The following is a 21,474-nucleotide window of genomic DNA, read 5'->3' as shown; positions in this document are numbered from 1 at the left end:
TAATGGAACAAGACTATTATGGGAGAAGCACTTGCTGAGATTCTTTGGATAGTAATAGGCCATGCTATACAACCTTTCTGGGATGAACACCTCAAAATAAGGAAATGTTCTGTTGACTCCTGGCATGAAGGATTCAGTGTGGCCTCTTGGTACTGCTGCTTGGAGATGATGGTTGCAAAGTATATTACCTGGAAGTGTGTAGTAGAACATATTTTCAGTTCAAAAGGGTGAGAAGGGAATGAGAGAAATGACATTGTCTTTAAGAGCACATAAACACACTCCAATGATCTAACTTCCTACACTTTGTATTTAATGCCAAAAGCATTTGGATTCCTTTAGGAACAGTTGGGATACAAAGTATTCTATGAGTTAACCTGTGTAAGTGGTATCCTGGGAAGGAGTGAAAATACACTCAGTAGATACTTCGCCCTAATTACAACCCTTTCTGTTTTTCACAAATGGTGGCAGGGACTAACCTTTAGGAAGCTAGGCTGGCCCTTCTCCTGAAGATTTTCACGTTCCTCTATGTGTCACCTATTCTTTGTTGTACCATGATTCCTCATGTAATCTGGTAAATGATTATGATGAAATAAAAATGTTGGGATTGAGAATACTCAGCTGTTAGTTACTTTCATTTACTTATTTGGTCCATGCTATTTGTCTAAATAAATCATGTATTTTATGATTCATCTCTGAACACTTTTTAAAAAATGTTTATTTATTATGCATACAGTGTTCTCCCAGATGAGGGAACCAGATCTCATTATAGATGTTTGTGAGCCACCATGTGGTTGCTAGGAATTGAACTCAGGACCTATGGAAAGGCAGCAAGTGCTCTTAACCTCTGAGCCATCTCTCCAGCCCCCTGAACACTTTTAATGTGTTTCAATAAAATTACCTACTAAGTTGAAATCATAGAGTGATAATAAAATGTATGCAAGCCTGAGCTGTTTTCTCATCTCCTATGAAAGTTATATCTAAACATATAAAATCTTTAAATATTTGTCAGTAAAAATTCTATTGCATTGCTTTGGTAGGTTTTCATGGAAACATAGTTTGGAGTTCATGAATTAACACGTATAAAACTTTTATAGAAAATTAAGATATATTACATATATTTGTGTCTATGTTTGTAGATGTTTGTGTGTAGAATACTTCTCCCAAAATTTCAAGATAAGATAAAAAATCTCAACTGCATGGATAAAGGACAAAGTCACCAAACAGTAATTTAGCCCATTATGTAAATACACTCTGTTGAAGTGTGCACTTTGTATGCATAATGAAGAGGGACATCATTTGCATCACAGATATGAAAAAGTAAGCTCCAGAAAGGGTAGAAAATGTATCTAATCACATAGAAGTAGCAAATGATGAAAAGTGCTGCCACTACATCCTTTTTATTTTTGTATTTGTAACTATTATTCTCAGGGTATGGGCCGTTGCTGTTTAAGGCAATGACTGCACTTTCATAAGACTCATATTCTATTCCCATCATCTGTCGGGGCCAGTCTGTATCAGCCCCATGGTGCAAGGGCCATTTACTATAAACTAATGTCTTTGTGGCTGCAAAGGGAACCAGGCAAACAACCTTAGGTCTGACCCTGAGTGGGGGAGTGTGGATTCAGGAATGGGTTAACTCTCCCATAGTGTTAAAGACTAGAGAGACATCTGGTAATATCATGGGGGCTCTCAGTAAATACTGAAGGTCATGGTTTATTGTTCCATCATGTTAAGTAACCATCCCAAGGTGGGGGCAAAGGCAGAAGGCATCTATTATCATGTATAAAGGGCTGATAGCAAATATTTCTCTTAATACTAGAGTTACTCCTTAGTAGCACATACTCAAGCCCTCAGGCACTCTACACCAGCATGTCTCACTACCCTTCAGGGTGGGTATAGACTCACCCTGGCCCAAAGCTATTGTCATTTAGAACAGGAACAATTCCCCACCCATGTTAGGCCATTCAACTGCTATCAGCCAACATCTAAAAGACAATAGAACTTCTGAGCTCTCAGAACTCATGGCCGGGTGGAATATATTTTCAAAATATTACACAGGGCCCCCTGACAATCACCTACATACTGGCTCCCAACTATCTGTAACTTCCTTCCTAGAGATCCTTTTTCCTATTCTGGCTTCCAAAGACACTAGGTACTCACACAGCTCACAAACATAAATATAAGCCAAATACTCACTCTTTTACATAAAGCATAATTAAATAAAAATTAATCTGTGATTCTTGCCTTTATTACATTTCATAATTTACTTAAATAAGAAGTAAAACCTGTTTTAATTTTCACTTACAGTTATGTGAACTTACAGTTAATATAACTTATGGTTATATGAACATTATCTCTCTATTAAATCATTTGTGTTTTTCAGTTACCAAAAGTCATGGCATATTTACTGACAAAGTTCATCCTAAAGGTTTTCATTATGTACTTTAGTAACTGTATGTTTTACTTTGTTTCAGATGAATATATATTGGGAGATACTTTCATAACATGTATCACAAGTATATTTTTATACGCATGAGTCATTACTGAAAAATGATTAAAAGAGAACAGATATCAAACCAGATGCCAATAATTTTTTTATCTTGAAAAACATTTTTAGATAATGCTTTTGGATATGTGTTGTACATTTTGAGGAGTGTTTTTCATATAAATTAGCAAAGTTGCACCTAAGTTTTCCACTTACTGTGTGCGTTCAATTTATGCTGTAATATACTGTAGAGCTCTCATTAGATACAAACTTTTTGACAATGACCTTTAACAAAACATCATGATTAATTAGTAGACTGCATCTACATACTAATAAGGCACAGGCAATTTAGAAAAATTCAATCTGTGTCTATTTTGAGGAAGAGAGAATCTACCTGATCCGTTATGTTCATGTTTCCAGTTTTCATGCAAGCTCAGGGAGAATATAAGAAAGCTCACACCATGGCCCAGCTCTTGTTTCCCCGACTCTGCAACTATACTATGTAGTCACTAACATATTCAGAAGGTGAGATCACATTAGGAAATTTGCCCTTGTATATGCAGTCCAGAACACCCACTGGGTGCCTTCCTTTTAAACAATGTTTGCCCATTGCCTTTTGGAATCTGATCCCACACTAGTAAGTCTGATCTTTGACAATGCTCCCTACTCCTGTAAGGAACAAATTTTAACAATGTGCTTCCTGGATCAATTTGCTCCTGCATGTTTGAAACAAAATTAATATTAATCAAGTGAACAATTATAAATGTTATCAATTATTTTAAATTATATTCAAAAGTAGAGTTTTGAAAATACCTTATATTTGAAGAACCTTATACCTTCCCATACTTTCTCTGAAAAATAAATGTTGATTCCTGAAACAAATGTCTCTTAAAATGAAAAAGAAAAAAGGAAAGTACAGTTTCTTGAGATAATCGACCTGGAGCCCATTAACACTTCTAAAAGGCTTTTCAGGCAAAACAAAAAACTTTCATTAATATTACTAGGGTATTTGGAAGAGATGACAAAGGGCTCTAAAATGTAATGGCTACGATTCTTCAGAATCAGCCATCTGGAAAAACTCTAATATTCATGCTAATACTGTTTTTAAGCACACTGTAATGTGTGTGTATATCTTGGAATGCTATTTAAATATTATACCATGGAAAGCAGAATTTTTTTTGCCTACAAAGTTTGAACATGCATAATCATTTTTACTAAATATGATTTAGTTTATCCACTTATAAATGAAAATCACATTCCTATTTATCATCATAGGTTTAATAATTTTTTACATACATTTTTAAATGCAAAGAATGTTTGTAACTTACCACAGAGGCTGTGAGAAATAATATTTAATTTTGGAAATAGAATGGAAACGTGGTTAATTTGTAATGGCAATAAAAGTTGTAGGTTTAAATAAAACACGTTTTGAAACAGAGGGATTTAAAAATAGATCAACATCTTGATTTTTAAAAGTACATCAAAAATTTTTTGCAGATGGTAGGAGAAAATGTATCTTGATTCTACCCTATTCAGGTTCATTCTACCGACTTTCAGACGCAGCAACAATGTTAGTTTATTCAAATTATAAGTAAAATAATAGGTACTTAAATTTTGAAGTATTTGTGTCAAACCCAGGACACAGTGAACTCAAACCAAGGCTGAACCTATTTTTTTAAGTGAAGATGTTGAGTACAGTGCCTGGAGAGTAAAATCTCCTGGGAACCATGAAGATTTTAATTTGGATCCTCATCACCCATGTGAAATTGTTGCTTGGTAGTGGGACTTGTCATCCTGTTCCTGGGGAAGTGGAGAAAAGGAAAAGAAAATCCCAGTAGTGTGAACAAATCTCGAAGTACTAGGATATTGAGAGACCTTGCCTCAAAACATAGGGTGGATGGATAACACTTGAGGAACAAGACATCTTAGATCAACCTCAGACCTCCCCAGTTATAGGCACACGAGTACACCAGTACTTGAAATCTACAAACACACACAAACACACACACACACACACACACACACACACACACACACACACACATTTGGCTAAATATGTCACAGTGCTTAGGGAACCCTCAAAATGGAAAGCACAGGCATATGTCAATCATTTGGAGGAATTATTGAGGCAGAGTTTTGCTTTGCTTTCTTACTTAACAAGTCTTTACCACAGACTTTATGATTATTTTAGTATGAACTCTTTGTGTTTTTTTTATTTGGTTCTTGAGCTTAGGAAAAACTGTAAAAATATTGTTATTAATTTTGTTTTTCCTAATAAATTCATGCTACAACAATTTTTTCAGAAACTGGGTTAAAAGGGCTATTTCTGCTACCATTTCATAATTAGGTCATCACCATCATGTGTAAAATCAACTTGCCCAACTCATACCGTTTACAATGAAGTCCTGGTCATCCTTCCTTCAGTATCTGATTAAATAGGAGCTGATGGTGATTTTGTTGACATGGTAACTGTACTTCAAAATTATTGTTCTGAATTAGAACTGAATTTCTGTGATTAAAATATTTAATAAACTCCAAAATATGACATTGAAAGCATTTACACTGTTTACCTGTATTTAAGTTCATGCACATATAGGACAAGCTTTTTCAGGCTCATTTAGCTATTTTATTTACACTGATTTTATAGCCATCTCTGGAAGTTCTGAAGGTCATCACCCTTATTGCATTATAATAACTATGAAAAAATCCTTGATACAGCTATTAAACTCCAAGGGGCAATAGTCCTCAATTTATACAGTTTACCATATGCCAAGAACTGACCCTTAACATAATTCAATAGCTTAAGTCTCAACTGATCCACAGTATTAAACAATAGTATTTTTATGGTTGCTATACAGATGTGGAAGCAGACAAAGGTTATTCAATAAACTACTCAAGTTCACACGCTCAATAAACAGAAGAAAGTGGTTTTAACCTCAGACATTCTGAGTCTGGAACACTTTTCCAACTTATGTTGTGTGGTGGATATATTATTTATGGTTTATTAAGGCTTACCTGTAGAGGTCAGGCAGTGGTGGTACACACCCAGGACTCAGGATTAAGAGACAGATGGAGCTCTCTGAGTTCAAGTACACCAAGTGCTACAGGAGACTGAATTGGTCTAAAACAGTAACATAGCTCACACCTTTAGTCCCAGCACTAGAGAGGTGTAAAAGATAGGAGCAGAGGATTCATTCAGTAGACAGTCTCAGAATTAGTCTCTAGTCACGTGGAGGAGAGCAGAGCAGTCTGAGTGAATCTGAGGTGCAGTGATGTTTGGAACAGTCTGAGAAGTGCCCCTTTGTTCTGACCTGAGCTGGAGGGGAGAGCTAGTGGATGTTGCTTTGCTTTTCTGATCTTCAGATTGAAGCTTGAACCCCAGTATCAGTCAGTGAGTTTTTTAATTCATGCTGCAGCATTGCAAAATAGTTCACATATGGGGAGTTACTTTTCTCTTCCTTCCTTCCTTCCTTCCTTCCTTCCTTCCTTCCTTCCTTCCTTCCTTCCTTCCTCCCCCTCTCTTTCTTTCTTTCTTTCTTTCTTTCTTTCTTTCTTTCTTTCTTTCTTTCTCTCTCTCTCTCTCTCTCTCTCTCTCTCTCTCTCTCTCTCTCTTTCTTTCTTTCTTTCTTTCTGGTATTAACTCTCTTGTACTTTATTTACTCCTTAATTGACAGAACAGTTGAATTAGAGAGAAACACAGATAACAACTAATTTATTTGTCATTCTAGGATCCAATGAGGAATAAATTTTCCTTTCACATTGTGTTCCAAAAATGAAATAGGTACGCCTTATCTATAAATGGATATATATATATATATGTGTGTGTGTGTGTGTGTGTGTGTGTGAATGTATGTGTGTATATATATATATATGCATGCATATGTGTGTATATGTGTGTTAAATTTTTAAATGTCTATGTACCTTTCTGATTGAAGTATACCAAGTTTCAACATATTTATAAGGTTGAAAAAATATTTTACTCCTCAAATTGCTGGCATGATTGATAAGTTTTAAAAATACTATTTTTGTCAAAATGTATATTACACATATCAAAGTAGAAACATGTTATAATCCCCAATATCCACGACAAATGTAATAAGAAGATCCAGCACAAATGAGACACTGATATAATTCTGGAACATATGTACATGTAGAGAAGGGGACAGGGCTTGTTGGGGAGAATAAGAGAAACTTTATTTTGATGAATGATGAATTTTGCTGAAATATTAATTTATAGGCTCATCTGAATAACATTATCTTTTGGTAAATAAGTCAGTCCATGAAGAAAATATCAGAGAAGCTCCCTCATAAATTGAATATGAAACACATCATTCAATAAAAGTAGGGACCACATTACTGGTGAGGAGACTGGTGAAGAGATTAATAACATGTTTATCACTAGATCCAAAATATGGTTAAATAACAGAATTATATTTAAAAGATGCATTGAATAGCATAGTTACTGTAATTAGCAACTACATATTATATTTTTCAAAGATTCAGGAAAAAATTAAGTGTCTCACTATGCAAATTATATATATACATATATATATGAGTGACTAATTGTATCTAATCAATACACAGATATGTATTTATAGTCAACTTAAAGCAAATAAAAATTGGCAAAGACTTCTCAGGAAGGAATGTAATAATCAGTGTGAATGGTGATAAGTGTCACTAATTATTAGGGTGGCAAAATAAAAGCCACAATGATCTATTAGGTGATATCACACTAGTAAGAATAGAACTTTACTAGAGAAGCTAATATAGGCAACAAAATTCCAAAACTGTGTATGCTAGTGAAGGTTAGATGAGTTGGATTTCTCATATACTATTTTTGAAATGTAAAATGATATGGCAGTTATGGACAACTTTATAGAATTTCTTTAAAACAGCAAGAAGAAAACACCACAATAAAACAAAAGAAAACAAAGAACCCCTGGAAACCCAATCAACGCCAATTCTAAATGTGTCCCTAATGTGGTAGAAGTCAGACTTTTCTGTGCACTGTTGCTGCCCTCAGGTTTATTGCTTGTGAATAATATATTAGTTTCAGTGTTCATTTGCAGATGAATGGAGAAAGAAAGTATGCCCCATACATATGTTGGAATATGTATCCAGAGATCCCAGCACTTTCCAACACGTGAATGAAAAATGTAGGACATTGTACTATCTGAAATTGTAGTGTACGTGATATAGTCAAACTCACACAGGCAATAAAAACTAATCGAAGTCTTCAAGACTTGCAGTCTAGATGAATAGAGAATTTCATTTAGTGGGTATAAAGTTTTAATCAGTTTAAAGTAAGTTCTAGTGATCGACCTTAAAGCAAATGGCCTAATGTATTAACACATTACGGTCTGCTTCAAAACATTTTACACAGAAGAAATCATACCAAGTGTTCTTTGGATACATATAAAATCAAACCACAGAAAAATCTTGGGAAGTGTTGAAATGTCTACTAGAGTTTATGTATTTAATAATGTATGTTAATTAAGTAAAGATTTTATATATCAATTACATTTTAATAATGCTGTAAGTTGAAAGATGATAATTCTCAATACTTGAAAACAAAGACCAACTTATCCTCTCATCATTTCTTAACTATTTGTTTCCTAATACATTGTGCTTAGTTACTAGGATCATGACCCTGAAAGGCGAAGGCATCAGATGGTTATTCGTCATTAACAGATATTTTTGCAATTACAGAACATCCTGAGATTGCCCCTCTCAAACCAACTCCTTCTTTAACACAAGTAGAGGATATTAAATGTTTTCTGTCTAGCCGTCCATATTGATTTGAGTAGGGTGCTTATTAAAATATGTGCCAAACTTGTTCTGCTGTAAGGCTAAAAATCTATTTCTCTATTCCATTTCTCATTGCAAATTAGGTATGATTAGAATATACAACATAACCTGTCAGTAGTTACTCGATGGTGTAAATGACTTTATTATGAAATCTATTAATAAAACTGATAAAGCCATTAAAATAATAAAATGCCAACACCATACACATGCTATAAATTTGAATCTAAGCCCTTTAGCAGTTTGAACTTTGCAGGGAAATATTAAAGTTCAAAGATTAAATCCCCCTGCAAGTTAAATTTCAAAGCATTTCAAGTTTGAATAAAAATATCAGCTCTTAGTCATTAAAAATATATAGGATTTTTAAAATATGGCCTGTATTGTATTGCTATGTTCTAGCTAAAGATTTTCTCCATCCTCAGGTGGTGTTGGAGCTTTTGGAACAGCTCATGTATGATGAAATCTCTTCCACTGGAATGGAGGAAGTTCTTCCAGATATCCAAAAACTGAAGACCCTTGATTGTAAGTAGTAAAGCACCTTACATCTTGATTCAGTAAGACAAAAATAATTAGGTGGCATCTAACTTCAGAAGTTAAAAAGTGCGTTTTTACCTCAGGGAACTAAAGTCCATGGAAAGCTGTTTTCTTAAGATCTTTAATGAGACTGAAGATTATATACAGATTCAGTGATATTTGAGGGAGGAAATGTCAATGAAGATTTTGGTTTTCAGCCCCACATGCATATTAATCAGCTAATGGCCATTGTACAGATCCAACAATGCATGCGTGTGAATTCAAGTAGGAATACTATCTTGGAGAACATTTTGCTTGGTTTATGAATTTTCTTTCTCTGATAGAAGAAAACAGTTTCCCAGGGAAAATTTTTAAGTCAAGTCATATGCCTCAAGCTTATAACTGACACTAATGTCTACAAGTCTACGTTTGGAGTCCTCATGGCTTACAGAGCAGTATGGCTAGTTCTGGCACCCATATTGCAACCATGTGTTACTATTACTACCTCATTTGTCTTAAGCAGCATCCATTCCTATTGTGGAAAAATTAAGCTATACAAAGTAGGGATGTCCTATGATACTTTATTGAGGGAGAAGTCACTTACATGAGAAGCCAAGAAAGCCAAGAGCCAAAGGTCTCATGCTACCCTCTGAGATGCAACCTGAACCAAAAAGAGAGCATCTCCTTTCACCAAGCTCTTTTATTCCCTGTACATTCTACATACCTGTGACCATGCCCAAACTGCTGTGGTCAGTGCTGTGGGAACATAAGATCTCTCCCTACACATTCCTTTCTCTAAAACTTCATGTTTCATAGGTATTTTTTTTGCAGTGTCTTTGTGTATAACTTCAGCAAACCCATAACAACCCATAGGTGACCCATGTGGATTTAGGCTAATCCCGATAAATCTTTCCTTGTCTGTTTGCACATAAAAGTAGTCAGTGGAATGAAGATAAAACAATCTACAAAATTCTCACACTTAAATTTTCTTGACCGCGTCCTGTAATACATGTAGATCCTATGAGTGTGCAAGTTTGGAAAATGTAAATGACTACTTTATTAACAAAAAAATCATTGTTAACAAAAACAACTGGGCGTTTTTATAAAGCATCTTTAAAATTATTAAGAAAATATTTGTAAACATATGTCTGCTGTAAAAATCAAACTTCACTAAACAAAATACCAATGTAAATATCTTAAATCCATACTAGAAGACAGAGAATAAAATTTACATAAAGAATTGTTTACTGTTTAATTGAATAGCTATTAGCTGTCCTTTTAAGTTAGGATTACTGATAATATGAAGTAGAATTGGATTCAGGATACTGTGTATACAGTTTTCATGTAATATAGCAAGGTTACTTTATAGATGATGAATTTAAGCATCATTGACTGCTCTTGGTGTTTCATTTAATAAAATAAAAATATTATACCAGTATGAAGTACAATGAATAGAAAATAATCAGGAGAGGAATATAATAACTGTGAAATATTGGTTAAATTATAACTATAATACATTTAATGGGGAGTTTAAAATTTGCTTTCTATGAACGATCAATGAGAAATGATATTTCAGAGTCTACAGCTGCAGAAGGCCATAAAACTTTGTCACCCTACACATTTCAACAGAACAACTTCTGACATTAAAAAGCTTGCCTTCCCCAGAAAACCTGAGAAGGATTTGGTCTCATTTCCTGGGATCAGATCCTACTAAACCCATAGAGACAAATGTTTTCAGGAAACATGTAACATAAACTTATAAACTATCTGGGCATTCTATCAAGGAAGGATTTTAGTATACCAAGATGGTAAGCTGACCATCAACTATGAAAGGATAAGGACTCTTTGAGCATTCACAAGCCTTTGAAGAATAACTGTCCACATGTTACCCTCATGGATCAATGACAGTCAGACTTCAGTCTGGTCAGGTAAAGGGGTACACTAACTCCAAAAGACTGATCATATATAATAGTATGGCTTTCTTTATTCTTGGTTTAATCCAAGGTTCAGGTATGAGATACTAGACACAGACTATTCCTGGAATCATGCTAATCTCCTTATCTCAGAAAATCAACGTATAGCACTGCCCAGATATACTGCATTATATACAATGTAATATATTCATGTGTCTGCCTTGCATCTCTCTAATATTAGGAACAATGATTTCTTCTAAGGATAACATACATTAATTTCCTAAGAAAACAAGAGGTAAATCAACCCACCCACATACTGTAGAGACTCAGCCCCTCTCTGCGAATTCAGGGTACCCTAATTCTTCCTTGGGCTTATGTCTAGGTCTTTGTTTCTTCGTTTACCCAAAGGACGCCTTCCAATCAGAGACCCACTACTGCCAAACAAAACTCGTACTCCTGTAGAATACATTCTTGCTACTTCCAATCCTCATTTCTGGACTTCCCAGATTATCCCTTATTCGTGCTGCAAACTGCCTAAGTATCTAGACCAACAACAAAATTAGCCCTGAACACTAGGGAAATAACAGAATAAAAGTGGAATATAGAACTAAACAGTGCTCCTTAATGTGGAAATATTAAGATACACAAAATAGGGATGTCCTATGGTATTTTATTGAGAGAGAAATGACTTACGTGAGAAGCCAAGGAAAAGTCGAGAACCAAAGGTCTGCACCCTGCTCTCCAGGCTGCAACTGGAACCCAAAGAGAGAGAGAGTCTCCTCTGCTAGCTCTTTTTAACCCCCATGTGTTCTATGTACCTGTGAATACACCCAAATGGGCGTGGTCAGTGCTACGGTTATGTAGACCTCTCCCTACAGTTCCTCAAAAGATAGAGCACATATTTAAGAAACAATTAAAAACTGGTCAACATTCAGTGTCATAAGAGAATTGCAAATCAATACAATTCTAAGATTTCCTCCTACATCAGTCAGGATGGTGTAGATCAATGAAACAGAAGCACATGCAGGCCAGGGTGTGAGGAAAGCCGGACACTTAACCATTGATGCTGGTTATACAAACTGGTTCATCCACAATAGAAGTCAGGATGGACATTCCTCCAAGAGCAGAACCACTTGGGAATATATACTCAGTGAAGTCTATATCATACCACAGAGTTCTTGCTTATCCGAGCCCATTTTTGCTCTCCTCATAGTAGACAAGAATTGGTAACTGTCTAAATGTCAATCAACTGATGAATAGCTAATAACTCGTTTACCAGTTAAGAAAAATTATGAAATTTCCAGCTAAATGAATAGAGCTAGAAAAAAAGCAGTAATCTGAGTGGCGTAACTCAGATGGCAAAATTTAAATATAGCCTATTTTCTATGTGGACACTAGCATGTAAGCTCTCAGTATGTGTACTTCAATCTGAATAGCCCCAGAGATTTGGGAGCTAGTAAGAGACAAGCGGGGAGGAATGATCATTCAATGAAGGTGAAATAGAATATAATATTATAAATTAATCAAGGTGAATCTTGAATGGGAGAACTAAATGGGTGAGGAGAAAAGAAGAGGACAATTAACAGTATAGCTCTTTTGGAAAAGCCATATGGAATCCCAGTACTGTTCTTTCTAAAATGCACACATATATGCCAAGAATTTAAGTAGAAACAATATACAATGAGGGACACAATGTCCCAGGTGGACATCATGTACCCTCAAGTAAAACCTCCGGTGTCAAGAATAGATTGCATCTTGTTGAGTCATTAGAGAAAGGGGTCAGAGACCAGTCCCTAAGTATCATAGACTATTGCCAAGCCTATGGCTTACTTTCCATAACATGCTGACAAGGCCCTATTACTGAACATAACTTACGTTTGCTATTGGACATGGATTTCAAGCTGGTGGCTGCTTCAAGCTCCATTCATGGTACCTGAAGCTGTGTAAGATGTGACACCCATATCTGCTGTATCTTAAGTGGTCCAAAACATGACACTAGATAAGCCACGAACCTGGCAGAAAACCTAATGCTAATTTTCTGCTAAAGGTAGTAGATGTGCCCCCTCCTACCATCGGAGAATTTTGTGAAAAAATATAAGACATGTATTTGTTCATGTACATGTATGTCCAATACTCCATCATTAAAATTGAAGTATTTTTAAAGCAAAATTATATTATGTTTTAAAATTTCCTTTTCATTTATATTATGTGCCAGTTTTACAATGTTCTTAGTAACCATACCCAAACAAAATGGCCACTAGAGATTAACATAGGTCCTGTGTTAGCTAGATCATTTTTAGTCTGCATATTCAGTCACACAGATCTTGATCCCTTAATCTATCCAGTCTTTTATTTCATTTTAAAACTTGTGGAAAAATTGGACTCTGTAGCAGGGTTGTGGCATATTTTATCACATATCTAGAGCAGAATGAGGCATGGATAAAGGAAAGAACGTGATTGCCTTTAGATGAAACCCAGAAAAGGTAGAAAATAATCAAGATCACTCCATATTTCTCTAAATATAAAGAGCAGAGCTGTTGCTTCTGAAGGACTTTGTAACCCATAATCAGTAAATGTTTTCTATGTCCTACCTATGATCGTGACATTTCTCCATGATTGGCATGCAAACTGACACTGAGTATACCATGTATAGTAAATCTATTGAACATTTTATATGAGATAACTATGATCAATTCCATAAAACTTATAGCTATACTTTGTAACAAATTATCTTTTTTGTCAACTGAAAGGACTTAAAAAAACTAATATGCTCATTTTTACACTAATATTAAAATTCCTGCATGGATTTTAAGGAAAGATTTTATTCACATGATTTTATGAGGATTTGAAAATGAGTAAAAGAAATGTCAGTGGTGTTATTTCCCCAGGTGAACAAATGTTATTAATTCCCTTCCAATCTGTGTTTTAGTTATGATATCTCTCATGTAACTGGTTTATAGACAAGCTTGGTATATTTTCTATCATGGCTAGACTGATTTCAATTCAATAGAATATAAATTGTGAGTTCTCAGAAGCTTAGTTAACACCCAGAATTATACTCTTTATACAAGCACGTGACAACTCTTCTAATGAACTTCCAATTCTAGGTTACTAGGCCGGCTTTTTAGCAGACTAAATAATTGTGTAATACTATGGTAACTGGAAAACACTTTGATTTAGGCACTGTGCCACAGATGTTGCCCTTTCAAGGGAAGAATAATATCTGACCTTGGTTTATAAATTAAGCAGTTTATCTCCTCTAACATAATCAATATTTGGCAAGGAATCTGTAAAGTGCATGCCTATCAATCCTAGTAAGGAAGCTTGTTATTAAAATACTTGCAAGATATCAGCATTTTGTCATATGTAAAATTCACGATTCTTTCATAGAATTGGTTTCCAAACCTAGTAAGTATCAAGAGGGAATCAGGAACACCTTAACAACTTACTGCCTCCAATTTGTACTATCTTAATAGCTTCATGTATTGAAAAGAAAACCAGAAATTCATGGCCATACTACTTTCTGAGCAATGAAACTTCATAGTAACTCTCAGAATATCATATAGGAAAATTTCTTAAGTAACTGTAATAAAGATGGCTTTTGTATTTAAAAGATACAAGTAAATGGTGAGTTACTTGCCTAGAAACTATGAATAATTTTAATGTTAAAATTATTTAAATAAATGATGACTCTTATATGGTTGGATGGCATTAGGAGGTAGAGGTAGAATTTCTACAAAAAAAGACCAAACTCCTTTTTTCTTAGAGCCCATCACTGGTCAGTATTTAGAGAATAATAAACTTTGGAATATTCCACACCAAATGGAATGGCTAGATCATAACACCCTACTCCAAGGCTGGGTTTCTACAAGAAGATAGGGAGGAAATCCTGGAAGATCCAGAAGGAATGAATAATTTCGAATAAAGAGTGTTTCCCGGACAAAAGCAGAATAAACTCCAAAACCCCATGATAGCTTGCTCCTTCTGGAGCTGCAGCCAGAGAGAATCAAAGCATGAAAGGGAGAATGTGGGTACCACATTCCATCTCTAGTCAAGGATTCATTGGGATTGTGTTATGTCTGGGTGAGAGAAAGTTAGTTTTCCTCAATGGTATGATGTTGAGTATATCTATTACTTTCTAGGCCTGAGAAGCACAATGGAATTGTTGGCCAACACAGACAAAACACCATTTTATTAAAGGGGAGAAGGGCATATAATTGTGTGGGGATGTAGGGCAGGATTTTAAAGAAGTTAAAGGAAAGGAAGAGATAAATTAAAAACATGATGAATGGCATTCTTAAAGATTCAATGAAAGAATTACTTTTTAAAACTTCAAATGTTTTACATATTTAAAACTCAGTTTAATTTAGATATCTTATTGAGACACAAAAGATATGAGGTGATTTAAATATGCCCTTTATTTTTTAAATCTGCTCCCAACTGTCAAATTTTTCTTGAACTTTAAATGAATACACAATGGAAGTGCTTGGAAGCCTTTAGAAAAGTAGGTAAACATTTGTGAACTCTTGATTCACAGATGAATAATTTGATGTAAGAGTTTCTGGAGTTTTCTTTCTTTAAATAAAAATGATTTACATTGACTTGTCTGAAATATTAAGTATCTAATAATGTTAGCCTTAAAATACACCTAAAAAGATACCAAGCATTCTATTAAATTTCTTTGCACTCATTTTTTAGCATATATTTTATAATATCTAGTGCAATGTTAGTCTATTAAGGTACAGGAAAATATTTATTGGTCTTCACTGGAAGAAGTTACCAAGAGGCTGGATGTAAAATGAAAACTTAGGATTGACATTATTCAGACTTGTTGAGAAATATCTAGAAATCAAAGTTATTCATGATAAGATTAAGGACTACCAAATAATTACTTTTATCTCTTGATATAAATTAAATTTCACATATACATTCTATAAATTGAAAACTAATACTTTAATATTCTTGTTTGTTATATGCCTTATGCTAATTACTTTGCAGTAATAGTGGTTAATGAAAAAGTTAGTCTTTTTGTTTATATTCCCATTAATTCAGCACATGCAAATGTATCTTTTCTTTTGTTCTAAAAAGGGAGTAGTTAAGATTATGACAATAATGTTTTCCTAAGTTAATATAATAGCGGAAGTACTAGCCAATACAGTTTCTAGTCTGGTAGATTACCTTGGACAGACTGCAGGAATCTTTATGTATAAAATTCTAAGGGATTTAAAATAACCTATGGATAGCATGGATAGCCTCAAAGACTCAGAATAAAGATCAATATTTTGAAATCAAATGTGGATCTACATCTTAGCAACAAATAATATGATTATGAAATTAAAAATATCATAAATATAGAGTTGTGGTGTATTGTCTTAACTATGTAAAGATATGTTACATTTATTTTATGCCACAGAAAATTACTTTAGCTGTGTAAAGGTCTGTTACATTTGTTTATGCTACATTTGTTTAACATGTAAGGATGTGTGTTTAATTATGCACATACGTGTTGCATGTGTTTGACCTTGCCAGCCTGAAGCAAGTGATTCGTCTGATAAAGAGCTGGATGGCCAATAGCTGGATAGGAGAGGGACAGGTGGGGCTGCTAGGCAGAGAGAATAAAGAGGAGCAAAAGAGGAGAGAAGAGGATGAGGAGAAAGAGGGGCATACATCCAGGGCAAGAATACAGTCAGATTCCAGACAGACAGACAGGAGAAGCTGTGAAAATAAGACATAGGAGTGTAAAGAGAGAAGCCTTTTCCTTGCCAGCTTTGCCTGGGCTCTGCCGTGTTGTAGTCCCCAAATAACACACAAGACGCTGTATAAATTATGAAGCTGTTGGCCTTGCTTGTTTCTTACTGGCTAGCTCTGACTTAAGTATTTATCCCATAATTGCTAATCTAAGTATTTCTCTTACTGGAGAAATTTCCGGGCTTCTTACCCTTATGGTGGTTACATCTTAACTCCCTGTGTTTCTCCTACGCAGAGTCCTCCTTGACTCCTAGTCCCACCTATCTTACTTCCCTATTGGCCAACAGTGCTTTATTGATATATACAGAGGAATTCCCCAACATAGGAGGGAAGAAAAGTAAAAATCAGGGAGGAAAAAGGTAGATAAGAGAAACAGGTTAATTAAGTTATAAGAGCTAGCCAGGGGTGAGCCAAAGCTGGGCTGGTCTATCCTATGTAGGAAGTCTCTGTGTCATGATTTGGGAGCTGGTTTGTGGCCCAAAGAAAAGAGCATGGTAGCATACAGGGCACTAAATAGCTGAAGAGGAGGCCCACTGGTCAGTAACACACACCACTCTTCCTGGATTCACTTTGCTCCAACCTCATCAGTTAGCTCCCAACTACCTGTAACTCCAGCATGCGGGAAATGAATCCCTCTCTCCCCTGTAAGCAGCTGCATTTACATGGTAGACTTTAACTCATATATACAATACACACACACACACACACACACACACACACACACACACACACACACTGAAAAGAAGTAAAAGCCTTTAACTTAAACTCTCTCTCTCTCTCTCACTCACACACACACACACATACACACACACTGAAAAGAAGTAAAAGCCTTTAACTTAATCTCTCTCTCTCTCTCTCTCTCTCTCTCTCTCTCTCTCTCTCTCTCTCTCTCTCTCTCTCCCACACACACACACACACAAATTGAAAAGACATAAAAGCCTTTAAAATGAAATTAAGGATGCCTATGCAGAACCCAAAATGAATAAATTTAGGAAAATATTTACAAAGAAAACTTCATGGAGGAAGCCTTTAAAGGATCTAATTTTTAGAAATTGTATGTCTACAAACTTCAAATCTTACTATCTTTAATGTGATAATTTCTTATTTGTAAATATGAGGCAATTTATTTCAAAATCTAGGTATATACTTCCCCCACCCCCACAATGTGGCAAACCATTTCAAAATATAGTCAAGAAACACTGGGTAAAAGTAAAAGGGGAAAAAAATCAGAAAACTTTTTCTGCCTTATTTCTAAAGTCAATGTGAAAATGAATGACAAGAAAATGACAGGCTAGCTAACTCTGAGGCCCCATCTCTCTAGCAAAGTCATGGAATAAAGCAGAGCATGTCAGAATCAAGTTCTCAGGACTCTGGGAAACACTCAGAGGTTTGCAGGAGCCAAGTGATTGGTACATCAAGGACAAAGCATCCTGAAAGTTGTCACGTAGCCTTAGAGCCTTTCTTGTCCTTGAATTTCCCACTTCCCAACTCATCAGCAGTCTTAGAGATGACAAGCTGTTCCCCGAGTGTGCCCCTTGTCCTTTGTCCTGCCTCTAGACTTAGCAAAGGAAAACATTAAAAAAAGTGGCGCCTTTAAACTTCTATCCGGACCACCTGAGGAGGTGTTGCAACTGCTTTGGTCAGTTTCAGCTGAACTCGAATTGTGTCTGCAAGGAAGGAAAGGAAGAGCAGTTTGTGAAATCCGTGAGAGACAGATGCACAGCGCTTCTGCCACCAGGGATGAAGGTGAGAAAAACAACATGGAAAGCTGGGAGAAAGATTTGAATCAAGAGGTTATTGGCAGATGTAGGTCACTGAAAGCCTCCTCTGTTCACTGCAAAATGTACAGCAGGGATATTTACAGCCTCTCATTTTCCCAGGGTGGGGCAGATGCTCAGAAAAAGACTTGAGAAGACTTGAAGATTTCCCCATTGGCTGCTTCTCAAGCTCAGAAAGCTCACAATATGATAAGATGAGTAACACAGAAAGGCAGGCATCACCAGGAGGAGCCAGACAAAGCCTGTCCTCACAGACAGCAAGGATGTGTGCTCTTCTCTCTTTTCTCGTTCTCTCTTCTTTATCCCCAGACCCTTAAGAAAATCTGTCGATGAGGCAACCTGGACCTTATATAGTCACCTTTTTTTCAGAGAGCCTTTGAAAGGTAGATGATTTTAGACTCAGTCAATTGATAAACAGGCCGAAATAGCAGACTCAAGTAAAATGTATGTTTTCTCAAGCATATCCAACAATCTGGTTGTCTTTTTTTTCGATTCCAAGTAAAATGGACTGAATGCAATAGCCTAGGAATGTTCACACCCTGGAATACTAAAAGTATCTCTGACATGGAAGGCTCAGAATTATGTGAGATTTATTTCCTATCTTCTATTATGTCTATAGGAGTTTATATCTCCTTGCTCCTAGACCCAATGAATATGCCTTTAAAATATTGGGCCGTTGCTACAATGTGTCATAAAAAGACAATGACATTGATTTTCCTGTTGACATAGCTCTGAGGAGTTGGTATATTTTCCTATAAAACTGAAGGCGTTTTTCTTTCCTCCACTTCTTTTATTGAGTTTCACTAATAGACAAATAATAGCATTTTTCACTTCTTTAGCATCATATAAGAAAACATAGGATGTATGAATGTGCTTAATCAATGAAACATCATTTACAACAACTGCTGAAATTTGAAATATTTCCTGATTAAATTTAAAATAATCTAATGTCCTCTTCCCTGGGGTTCACTTATAGTCTATGCATGCTGAATAAATGACAACTCATGCATCTTTCAAAACCTAGGAAATGCCCCCAAATCTCTGTATCTTCTCCAAAAGGGAATTATAGTTTCTGGTTATGATATTAGTTGGCAGTAATTATACTGTCTTATGTTTGGATATTTCTAGAACTCTACACTGCAGGTCAAAGCACACAGATAAGCATTCTCCCAGATACTGAGGATAAGTAATCTAAAGTTTCATTTTAACCCAAGGTTAAGAGTAGAATAGATTGATTCACCAACGCTTCTATAGGGTGATTTATCTGAGTTAATTTACACGACTTAACATCCACATACCTGAAATTCTGCCTAGAGTTGTAGCACTTTTAAGAGTGATTGCCTCTCAGAATGAATGCTCAGAACTCTCTAAATAAATGAATATTTCTACTCCCATTGCATTCACCCAATTGGGGATCCTAGGAGACAGATGTTTGGATGAATAGCCATATCCTGTGAATTGATTATGAAACTGATTGACACTATAGAAAATCTATGGCTCAATTCTGGAAATATGCAGTGGACTTTTGTTTACTGGAACTCTAATTACTGACTTCAGTAGACTCTATACTCACTTCTGTTTTAATCCGGGTACAAGAAGATTTGCTATCCAACACCAGACACACAATCAATGGCTCTTGGAATTATTTACTGTTCTATGTTGTTTAACTTAATTCATTTTCATTTTGAGGTGTATGAGTGTTTTGTCTCCATGTGTGTGGCTAGTGTCTGTGGAGATCAGATGAGACCATCAAATCTCCTGGAACTGAAGTTACAGATTTTTGTTAATTATTGTTTGGGTGCTGAAAAGTTAACCCTGGTCCTCTAGGAGAGTAAGAAGTTCTCTTAGCTGTTGAACCATCTCTCCTGCTTCCTATTTTCTTAGCAGAGTTTGCTTACTAAATCGGGAAAGGAAAATAATGAGAAAATATTTAATATAGCTTAGTATCTAATTCCCCTTAAATTCTTTTTATCCCATATACATTAAATTTAAAAAGCCAGTTACTTTTATGTGTAGAACATTTTTTTCAGGTCATACTGCACATCCCATTCTAGCAAAACATGAATTTAGCTCCTGTCTAAACTGAAAGAGCTGTAAAGATATGTTCTAGGGCAAACCATCAATGATGACAAAGCAACTACCTCATCGAATATCATAAGCAAGTTTCTTCAGATAAAGAAGGGCAAAAAAATGCAGGCAAATGAAAAAAAGTGGCAATTTGTGGTGCCAAAGACAATCCATGGGGATTATGGTTTAAAAGTTTCCTGTTTATTACTATCTACAGTGGCTTCGTATTTCTTTCCAGAATTACATTCTATCCTATGCAGTGTTTTCACTTAAAAAGTGAACTGTGGGATTAGGAACTCAGTGTGCATTGCAGCTCAGCCATTCATAGAATGAAACCCCAGATCCCATTCACAAAAAGCTTGGCCTTGTAGGTTCATAATAGGAGGGATAGGATAGATAGCGGTAATTTTAGGTCATTAATACCAAGTTTTAACTGGAATTTTGAAACTTAGAGCCCATTCTTTTTACTAACTGCTTTGCACAAATGTCAGGGCAGGGAGCCAATACCATTAGCCTGAACAATTTGTTCTATGGTATTAAAAACAGGGCCATGCAGTACTTCTGTTCTGTAACTATTTAAAACAATCTATCTGCTGGCAACATTTTCCCCACCATTATTGTCATGTTATGTTCCTGGTCATCAGTCTAAGCTTTATCACTGGAAATAGGCATTTGTGTATTTTAAATCTATTCATATTTCACAACCTACTCTGGATGTACCAGGAGCAACAAACGAAATTTAACTTTTGTATTCTGTTATCTCAGTAGGATTTGGTTCCAAAATATGTGTCACTTAGAGTTAAGTCACAGCATGCAAAACAAGCCTACACTAAAACATCTCCAGCAGTAGACTAGTGCTGTAGAGCTCACCCAGCTTGGCTGAAACTCTGGAACATGACAGACCTCACAGATCTTGGACCACAGGCAACTGTTGTCCATAGTGGACAACATTAGTGCCTTCAAAGATTTCAAGTTGTATTAGAATTCTCCAGAGGAACAGAAGAATAAATATTTTTAAATGTGGGAAATTCTTAAACTGCAGCATAAGCTGTTGTCCAAGATGGCTGTCTTCGGATGGAAAGTCCAAAAATCCAGTGGTTATTCAGTCTACCAGGTGGGTGTCTCAGCTGGTCTTCAAATTACTTTGGGATCAAAAGAAACAGGC

The 21,474-nt window shown here is 35.6% G+C and overlaps 1 long non-coding RNA gene across 1 annotated transcript in view; it reads left to right on the top strand.

The window, feature by feature from the left end:
* Positions 1-21,474, top strand: part of LOC121133722 — a 133,188-nt gene that overhangs the window by 21,221 nt on the left and 90,493 nt on the right. Inside the window, exon 2 of the long non-coding RNA XR_005870693.1 lies at positions 8,713-8,812. This is a non-coding gene — a long non-coding RNA (uncharacterized LOC121133722). The remainder of the gene's footprint in view (positions 1-8,712; positions 8,813-21,474) is intronic.

This window comes from Mesocricetus auratus, unplaced genomic scaffold (assembly GCF_017639785.1).
Source record: "Mesocricetus auratus isolate SY011 unplaced genomic scaffold, BCM_Maur_2.0 Super-Scaffold_100023, whole genome shotgun sequence".
NCBI classification, from domain to species: domain Eukaryota; kingdom Metazoa; phylum Chordata; class Mammalia; order Rodentia; family Cricetidae; genus Mesocricetus; species Mesocricetus auratus.
The sequence above is the reverse complement of the archived record's forward strand: the minus strand, read 5'-3'. Positions and strand labels throughout refer to the sequence as shown.